Below are 10,257 nucleotides of genomic sequence, written 5' to 3' on the forward strand. Positions count from 1 at the left end.
TCACCTCCTCTGTGATGATCCCCCACCCTTCCTTAGAATCATAGTGTAACAAAGTGAAGAGTGAGAGGGAGGGTAGGCGCCCACCATGCCACTCAAAATCTAGGTTCACACCTACACCGGTTTACATCCCTAATTCTATTTCCTGTGAAGGCCAAAGCCTTTCCCAAAAGCCTGTGGATTTATGATTATGGAAATCAATGGTTTCTAGTTGTAGTCTCTGACTGGTACCATATGAATCCAAACAAGAAATTCAAAAGTTTCACCATATTCACTTAATTCAACAAAAGAGTAATCACCCAACCCTGCTCAACCTCACCAAAGAGCAGATTGGCAGAGCTGGAAGAAGCAGAAGAGAGAGGATATACACAGCACGTCTTGGTCTGTTCTTGCTAGTATGACAAAATACCTTATACTGAGTAGTTTATAAATAATAGAAACTTATTTCTTACTGTACTGGAGACTGGGAAATTCAAGATCAAGCTTCCATTGGATTTGGTGTCTGGTGAGGGCTCACTCTCTGCTTTCAAGATGACTCCTTCTCACTGTGTCCTTAACATGAAAGAAGGGCACAAAGGGACAGACTCCCTTAAAGCCCTTTTATAAAGGCACTAATCCCATTTATGAGTGAGACTTCATGACTTAATCACTCTCTAAATTCCCAACTTCTTAATACTACTGCCTCGGGAATTAAGTTTCAATATGCATTTTGGAGACAGACAAATATTCAAACTGTAATGTTCTGCCCTGGCCCCGTAAAATTCATGTCCATCTGTCATACAAAATATATTTATTCCATTCCAATAGTCCCAAAGTTCTTAACTCGTCCCAGCATCAACTCAAAAGTCTTACATTCAAAGTCTCATCCAAATCAGAAATGGGTGAGATTTAAGGTGCAATTCATCCTTAGGCATATGATCAAACAAGTTATGCACTTCTCAAACACAATGGGAGACTGGCATGGGGTGGACACTTACATTCCAAAACGGAAAAATAAAAAGGAAAAAGGGGTAACTAGTCCAAAGTAAATCCAAAGTCCAACATGGCAAACAACATTAAATTTTAAGGCTATAGAATAATCTTTGACTCCATATCCCATCTTTTGGACATACTAGGATGTAAGTTGGGCCTCCCAAGATTTTGGATGAGCCCACTCTGACAGTTTTGCTGGGTACAGTCTACACAGAAGCTCTCATGAGTTAGAGCCTCATGGCTGCAGCTTCCCCAGGTTCTATTACTCAGGGATTTCAGGGGTAGTTCTACCCCATGGCTCTACTAGGCATTGACCCAGGGTCTCTGACAAGGTCCAGCTCCTGCAGCAGTTCTCTATCTGAACCCCAAGGCTTCTCAGGGTATAATTGAAATCTAAATGGAGACAGTCATGCCCCCATAGCTTGTGCACTCTGTGCACCTGTATAACTAGCACCACATGGACATTGCCAAGGTTTATCACCTTGTGATGAACAAAGGTTTATCACCTGTGACTTCCATAGAGAACCCAAGCTGCACCTGGACCCACTGCAGCTGAGAAATACAGTGCCCCAAGTCTCAAGCAGAGACTTGAGGCCGGGCTGGGCAGTGAGCCCATGGTCTCACAGGTACCTTGGTCCCCTCCTTTAAAATAATTCTGCACTCAGAGCTTTGTCACTCTGGGTCTATGATTAGGAGTGGCAGCCTGGACAATATCCAAAATGCCTTCAGGTCATTCTTCCATGGTCTTGATCAATAGCACCTGGCTTCCTCAGACTCGGACCTAATCTCCTTGCCAAACAGTTGCTTGACCACACCCTTGATGTTCATCACTGAACATGTTCTCTTACTTTTTATGGTCGAGAATTTCCCAACTCTTTAAGTTCTTTTTTTCCTCCAGATCAAAAAATTCCATTTTAATTCATTTCCTTCTTCTTACTTTTTATGATAAGCAGTCAAGAAAAACTATGCAGCCCCCTCAACACTTGACATGGAGATTTCTTCCACCAGATATCCTAATGCATCACTCACAAGTCCTGTTTTCCAGAAAACAGTGGGACATGAATATAAGTCAGTCAGGTTCTTTGCCATTTTATATAAAAGGGTAGCCTTTCCTCCATTGCCCAGTACAATGTTCCTCATTTCCATCTAGGACTGCATTGGAATTGCTTTTACTCTCAATACTTCTGGCACCTTCTAAGTAGTTGCATTTGAAAATCTCTCAGAAGGGGCTGGGGTGGTGGCTCAGTGGTAGAGCGCCTGCCTTGCACACTTGAGGCCCTGGGTTCGATCCTCAGCCCCACATAAAAATAAATAGAGATATTGTATCCATCTACAACTAAAAATGTGAAAAAAAAAATCTCTCAGAAGATTGAGGCTTTCCCTAAAACTTTGTTCTCTTGTAAGACCTCACCAGAATAGCATTTTACAGCCCAGCCTTCACCCATTACCCTGTTCTAAGTCAATTCTACATTTTAAGGTGTTATAACAGTACCCACTCCTGATACCAATATTTTTTTTACCTAGGCCCATGCTTGCTGATATATATATATATATATATATATATATATATATATATATATATATACACACACAGATTTACTGTGTGTGGTAAGAGTTTGCTCTCTGCTTCCAAGATGGCATCTTCAGACCATGTCCTCGCATGATGCAAGGGCAAAAAGGGACAAATAGACTTCCTTGAGTCCTTTCATAAGGGCACTAATCCCATTTGCAAGGAGCCTTAACGACCGAACCACTTTCTAATAAACCCCCAGCCCTCTATACTATTGCACTGGGGCTTAAATTTCAATATTAATTTTGGGGAGATGCAAACATTTAAACCATTGCATAGCATATCTACTAATAGTTGGAAGTTCAACTTAGACATTCCTGTTATTCAAAAGCCCTCTTTGGCCTCTCACTAGTGGGCTCCCCATACAGCACTAGTCTGATGTATCCTATGGAGGACTCCAGTCTTATCTCCTTCCTGATGGGTTGGCCCCAGAGAAAATGCAGGGCATCTTGTCAGCGTCCCACACGCCCACAAAGGCATTTATCTACAGACAGTTCTATATATGGGCAGACTTTGGGGAATCAATATTAAGATACTGTTTTTCACCTACTTTCATGAGTCATTTCTTCATCTTCATAAAGGAGAATCTTCCTGTCATTTAGCATAGTACTTTATTTATGTGCGTGTCTGGATTGATCCAGTGCATTTTGTTATCCATCTATGATTAATAGTAAGCTATTGAACAGTTATTCTGTGGTTTTAATTTTTTAATCACTTTTATTTTTTTAGTGTCATAATACATTATAACTAAGGAGACTTTCTACAGAATCCACTCCTGCCTTCTGGAAACCTGTGGTCTAGAAAATGATGTAAAACCCAGAATTAACTAAGGTTGGCATGCCTGTGGAGGAGGTGCTCAGTCAGGGCTGAGTAGTCACATTGCCTAGAGACAGGCTCAGAGGGTCAAGGATCTGTTTTAAACATCCCTGGATTTCCCTACCTTCCTTCCTGTTTTCTCACATCTCCTTCATGTTGCCTTATTCTTCCAAAATGATGCCTTTGGGGTCTAGGGAGTCTGTTTGAACAATTGTATGTTCCTTTTTGACCTTGAGGACCTCTATGATAGCTAAAAGTTCTTAACCATGTGGGGGAGGGGGGATTAGGAAGGCTTCTTAGAAATACACATGCCCCTAGGAAATTATATTGGCCCAATTATATTTTTATGTTATGCATGTGTAAGAATATGTAATAAGAAATCCCACCACTATGTACATATTTTCCCATAATAAAATATGAGGGAAAAAATGGAATACACATGCCCACCCCTGCTTCTCCCCAATTCCTAATATTTCATATGATCCTGTTCTCTAATCACCACCCAACCCAAGCCCAGAACAGGACTGAAAATGAAAGCAGGTGTTTGGGAACTGGAGGTAGACCCAGAGACTAAGTAGAAAGAGCAGAGAGGAAGGGAAGTAGGGTCTGGAAAAGCCCCCGGGCTTCCTTCCAGAACTGGGGATCAGTAGCCACTCCACCAGCTGAAAGAGTGGGATAAACTTAGGAAAGAGGAGTACTTTCTTTTGCTCTGAAACTTGATCAAATTGTTGCTTGAACTGATGTCACAATCTCTACCCTTTTTAATTGGCTTTCCTAAAGACACCAGAAATTATCATTCTGATTCACTGAAAGACCGTGTACTGGAGACCCCTTTTCCACCACTGTTGATATCTTATCACCCCACCGACACAATGTGGTGACTGAGTTCATAGCTAACGATTATAGTTTCACAACATCCCAGCTCACGCATGAAGACAAATCTCATTCCATCTGCTGTTTCTGCTAAAGGGTCGGTGATATTTCCACAGTTAATTATAGCAATTACATAGAAAATAATGTGTTTACTCTGAAAAGCCAGATTTGATTTTTGTAATTGGATAGTTTTGACAAAGGCACAACAGACTCTAAGAAGGCAAAGGTCTTCTTTACTCTATAAGAAAGAGTCACATAAAATCCTTTTCTGCTGTAACCATGAAAAATGCTACTGAGAATATTTTCTGTTATATTATCTATTAGTATCTATATTATTCAGGAGGTGCAGTCAGAAGTGCATTCCTTAAAGATCCTTAGATCTTTGACTTGTCTTGGAATTATACTCCAAGAAGCAATGACATTGCCCTCCAAACTCCCTGCTATTACTGACAGCTCAGCTAATTCTCCTGATTCTGGTTAAGAGTGTTATTATTTAAAAAGCCTAATATTCAGAGAGAATTAACATGAGCTGAACTCAAGTTAAGACCTTCTTTTATTTAATCTGTTTCCTCGCTCTCTTTCCATATCCTATCCATTTTTCAAGGCTAAATGGCTTTATTTACATATTTGTTCTTTGCTTCCCTTCCTCAAATACAGAATAGTTTCCTCCCTGTCTTTATTTTTTTTCTTTAACTCAAAATGGAAGTTCCAATGCACATCCTTCTCGCTGTTGGCATATTACCACCAACGTAACCCAAATGACAATGATCTGTGACTTCCTTGCTCGGAAATCACTTCCTAATCTGCTTTTGCTCAGTTCCCCTCATCCTAGCACCACGATGCCACTGAGCACATGGCAAGGTTGTCAGCCTACTGGGTTTGACTCTCCTCTGCTTCCTCCTGTGTCTTCCAAGATAACCACCATCTCTCACTTTCCTCCTATTTCACTGATCACCTGGCACGGGCTGAACAAAGAGCCAATAAAGGAGTTAGACAGAGTGTGACCAATGATATGAAAAAAAAAAAAAGAGAGAGAGAGAGGAAGGTGCTACAGAAAGAGAAGGAGTAGTTCACTTTTTCAAACAGGGTCAGGTAAAACGAAACTGGTGGTATGGCATTGGGTTGGCAATATGAAGATCAAGCCAACTTGGACAAAGAATAGCCTCAATGTAGCCATGCAGATGGAAACCTGTTTAGTAGGATAGAAGAGAGACAGATCACAAGCCAGTGCAGAGACTGAGCATAGATAATGCTTTAGAAGAGGAACAGAGAAATGCATCCTTGAAAGGAAAGGATATAAGTCCAAAGGAAGTTTTTGCTTTTGATTTTTAGGAAGGAAGAGTCTAGAAAACATTTGCATCCTTATGGAATACCATACACAGGGGCACATCATAGGTGCAAGAGAGAGAGAGAGAGAGAGAGAGAATACAGGAGCAATGTCCTTGAGAGGGCAGAAGAGAAAAACAGGGACACTTCATTCATTATAACAAGTGGCAAGGCAGAGAACAGGGTACAAATGCAGGGAAATTTGGAGAATGGATGGCTGGATTATGTTTGTTCCTGTCTAATAGTTTCTATGTTCTCAATAAAGTACGATAAGGTTTATCACAAGAAAATGAACAAAGAGAAAGGCATTTGAATTTAAGGAGAGAGAAGATATATGAAACCATCATCCATCATGGAGCCTGAGAAAAGAACATCCCAGGAGGTGCAGTCAGAAGTGCATCACTGACGGCAATTTGTGGTCCTGAATTTAAAACGAGGCTGGATAATAATAGAAATGTTGCACATAAAGCACTTATCCCCGCTCCAGCGCACAGTGCATGCTCAGTAAATGCAAGCTATTGCTATTTTGCCACACAAATATTTCTTTATTAGATGAGATCTAATTCTGCCCAAAAAATAAAAAAAAAGAACCTAAATCTTGGGGGAGGTTGATTTTACCAGCATTTGTAAACTCATTCAATACAAAAAAAAATGTCTCCAATAAAATAAGAAGATGGAATTCAAAATTCTTGAAAATGTGGACCCAATGGCCTAAGAAATTGACAAAACATGAAGTCCATGACATCAGTGGAAAAGAAGTTGACGAGGACGTGCGTGGCTCCACAGGCTGTGGCTCAGGTGTGCCTGTCAGTGTGACCGCTGGCAGAGCTTTGTGCAGCCTTGCAGCGTGACAGTGTGGTGGGTCTGGGATCACGGCCCATGATGGGCAAACTGTAATGTGGGTATAGTGTATATCAAAAATAACGGGAGGCTCAGTTAAAAGAGTAACAGAATCAATAAGGAAGCTCATATTAACATGAGCTAAGAAAAGAATTCAGGGAAACGATGATTACATTGTGAATATCAGCAGAAATTTAAGACTCAGAAAGGGGACTGCTCTATCCCTGAAAGGAGAGGCACCAATCTCTGCGTCATCCCACTTCTAGAAACTGTATGAGACAATTTAACCTGAGGCTGTAACTCCCACATGGTAGTACCTGGCCCTTTCCTTACTGGGAGAAAACTAATGAGACTAGAACCAGGTGAAAACTTTTACTATAATCTTGGTAACGTGTTTACTAATGATTGATTAACCTAAAACTTCCAGACTAATAATATTCTTTTGATACACTGCTGTTTTGATTTGCCAATATAAAATAAGTAAAAGTAAAAAAATAAAACTTAAATATGTTGGCAGTGAATAACTGAAACTGGGTTCTGGTCTTTTTATTTACTTTTCCTTTCTGTAATTTTGAGGTATAGTTCACCCCTTTAAAATGTAGAATCCAATGCTTTTTAATATATTCACAGAGTTGTGTGATCGTCACTACAATTAGTTTTAAAACATTCTTGTCATCCCCAAAAGAAACCACACAGCCATTAGCATTCACTCCCCATTTTACCCAGACTCATCCCCCAGCCTTAAGCAGACATTAATCTACTCTCTGGCTCTATAGATTGGCTTGTTCTGGACAATTTGCATAAATGTAATCATATAATAGTTGGTTTTTGAGGCTGGATCCTATTACTCAGCATAATAGAACTTTCCAAAGTTCATCCAGGTGGTAGCACATATCAGTTCTTTCCTTTTGATGGCTGATAATATCATTGTATACATATATCATATTTTGTTCATCCACTCATAAGTTGATGGACATTGAGATTGTTACCACTTATTGACTATTATAAATAATACTGTTATAAATATTCATGTGCAAGTTTTTGCAAGCACCCAGATTTTCATTTCTTTTGAAACGTCTCTTTTCTCTTGAAATGTATATACCTTGGGGTGGAACTGCTGGCTTATGTGATAAATCCATGTTTAACCTTTTGAAGGACTGCCAGGCTGTTTTCCAAACAGGTTGTAACATTTCCCATTCCCACCTGCAGCATATGAATGTTCCTATTTCTCCACATCCTTGTCAACACTTGTTATTTTCTGCCTGGTTATTGTAGTCAGTCTAGTGGGAGTACAGTGGTCTGATTTTGATTTCATATTCCCCATAGTAAATGATGGTAAACATCTGTTCATATGCTTACTGGAGAAATGCCTATTCAAATCTTCAGCCTATTTTTTAATTGGCTTTTTAATTATTATTGGGAAGTAAGAATTTAAGTACTCCGCATGCAGCTCATTTAATCAGATATATGATTTGCAAATGTTTCCTCCCATTTATGTGGTTTCTTTTTATTTTCTTGGTATCTTTTGAAGCACAAAAGCTTTTAATTTGGGTATATAATTTATCTACTCTTTTCTTTCATTGTTTTTGCTTTGGTTTCATATCTAGAAAACTATCACCTATTCTAAGGTCATGAAGATTTATGCCTATTTTTTTTCCAAATTGTACAGTTATAGTTCCTACATTTTGGTCTATGATCCATTTTGAATTTCTTTTTGTATATGGTATGAGACAGTGGCTCAGTTTCATTCTTTTGTATATTAATATTGCACTGTCGTGCCTGGCATGGTGGCACACACCTGTAATCCCAGGAATTCAGGAGGCTGAAGCAGGAGGATTGCAAGTTTGAGGCCAGCCTGGGAAACTTAGCAAGACCCTGTCTCAAAATAAAAAATAACAAAATCTAGGGAAGTAGCTCAATGGTAGAGCACCCCTAAGTTTAATCCCCAAAGGGGGAAAATTGTTTCATTTAAGAAGACCATAAAGAGATGAATGAACATTTATTATCAAAATGTTATGTGACATGCAAAATGTAAAATAGGTTCCTGTGATTACAGCAAAATAAAATAGCATGCATCTGAGAAAAAAAAATTCACTTCAAAAAATATTTCATTTTCCCAGCACCAATACTGAACAAAAGTATCCTTTCCTCTGTTGAAGTGTCTTGTTACTCATGCAAAAAATCAAATGTAAGGGCTTATTTTATGGACTCTGAATTCTATTTCATTGATCTAAATGTTTATTCTTATGCTAGTACCACATTCTTAACTACTGTAGTTTTGTAGAAAGTTTTGAAATCAGAAAGTGTAAGTCTACCAACTTCCTCTTCTTTTTCAAGATTTTTTGTTTTGACTATTTGAGATGTCTTATATTTCAAAATGAATTGTAAGATCATCTAGTCAATTTTTGCAAAGAAACTAGCTAGAATTTTGATAGGGATAATGCTTAATTTGTGAATCAATTTGTGGAAGATTGCCATCTTAAGTTTGACAACATTAAATCTTTTGATCCATGAACATGGGATGTCTTTTGATTTATTTCATTCATTTATCTCAAGAAAGTTTTGCAATTTTATGAGTTCTGCCATTATTTTGCTTAACTTATTTCTAAGCATTTTATTATTTTGATGCTTTACAAACTATTTCTTTATGTTATATTTGCTTTTAGCATATTAATTAAGTTGGAAATTTTTCCATCTTTTCCTCTGCTTTGAAACATTTTATATAACATGGAACCCTGGTAGTGTGATGAACTTGACTGAAAACTATCTGGACTGGTTCCTTTTTTAAGGAAAGTATATTTTCCTACCTTTTATTTCCTTGTAAATCAATTATAAGAATTTATTAAAAAAAATAAATATTTGCATCTAAAATCTTAAGCCTATTCCTATAAGGGCAAGTAAAGAATTATCACAATTTTTTTAAAGTTATTTATATCAATTGTTATGTATTTTCCTTATCATTAACATTATGTTTATAAGCCTTTTCCCTTTTTTGGTCAGTTTGAGACTGTTTTTAACCCAAACAAGGGGTTGCCTTTTAACAGAAAAATATAACACATTCACATTTTTGAGATTACTGGTAAGTATAAACTTTTTACTTCTTTATTATGATCTAATATTTATAATTTACTGTGCCTTCTTGTTGCTCCTTTTTCCTCTTTCCTTCCTTTCATTGGGTTGGAAAATGCATGACATTCCTATTCTTCTACAAGTGACCCATAAGCCACTTCACTCTCATGAAGACATTAGGATGATTAGATACAACCACGATTCTTACTGGTTTCTTTATATACCTAATATCGCTCTTATCCTTAATCTTCCTCTTCTTTGAAGTAATATTTTATTTTCCTAGAGTGTGACATCAATACTCTCTGTGGAAATAAAATTTCTGAGTTGTTGCTTATTTTGAAGATGCCTTTATTTATTCCTTTCTCCTTACATATTGTTTCATCTGAATGTAGGATTTCAGGTTCAAAATCGTCTTCCCCCAGAATTTTTAAGATATTATACCATGATCTTCAATAATCCATTGATGCCAGTGTTGAGGGATGAACATTCTCTACTGATTTTCACCTTTCTTTTTTGCCTTCAGAAGAATAAAAATGTCTGATTTGTTGATGGTACATCCTTGTTGTCTGCCGCAGTCTGGCTGGGCACAATCAGGAGCCACTTGTCAAAAGAAACTAACTTTATTTTTAGAACCACACACGCCAAACAAAACAGCCTCTCAGGAAAAACCCTCAGAGCCTCAACTGCCACCACCGGCTTTCCACAAGCCTCTCTCTCCCACACAAGCTTCTCTCCACCTCCCACAATCCTCCTGCTCTTGAGGCCGATTGGCTGGGTCACATGGGCGGAGCCAA

This window comes from Marmota flaviventris, chromosome 1 (assembly GCF_047511675.1).
Source record: "Marmota flaviventris isolate mMarFla1 chromosome 1, mMarFla1.hap1, whole genome shotgun sequence".
Taxonomy (NCBI): Eukaryota; Metazoa; Chordata; class Mammalia; order Rodentia; family Sciuridae; genus Marmota; species Marmota flaviventris.